Genomic DNA, 541 nt, shown 5'->3' with positions numbered 1-541 from the left:
TGCGTTAATCATCTAGCAACATTACGTATCAAACTAAAGGGCATTAATCACTCACATACGATAAGTATTTCTGTCTCGCTTAATTAGACGTTACTCAATACTCCAACGCACAGCATCATAGTAACGAGGAGGAATTCATTTTTTGAAAAAAATACCCCATCAATTCATCAACAGCAAACACCTTTTTATAAAGCTTCACTTCGATACCGTTGGCCGATAAATCACCAGCTCTGAAACGCTCTTGCAAACTGCCCTAACAAAGGAACACAGATCCACACAACACCAAACTCGCCCACAGCTTGAAACTCGCCTATTCTGGTCCTGCAGACAAGCCAATCACCAGTGCCTCGTTTGGGAAACACTCGCTAGGGCGTTTTAACACCTCATTTGCCTATTCATACTGCTGGTAATGGAGGGGGAATTGGCACCTGGGAACACCTGCTGCCAGAACTAATGAATGTCTGAGAAACACAAAGCCCCAGAGGACTATGCGCTTAGGTGTTGGTGGATTTTTCTTTTGTTTGTTGTTTATCTTTTCTAT

The sequence above is a fragment of the Penaeus monodon genome, chromosome 24 (genome assembly GCF_015228065.2).
Source record: "Penaeus monodon isolate SGIC_2016 chromosome 24, NSTDA_Pmon_1, whole genome shotgun sequence".
NCBI lineage: Eukaryota > Metazoa > Arthropoda > Malacostraca > Decapoda > Penaeidae > Penaeus > Penaeus monodon.
This window is presented reverse-complemented; position numbering follows the sequence as displayed.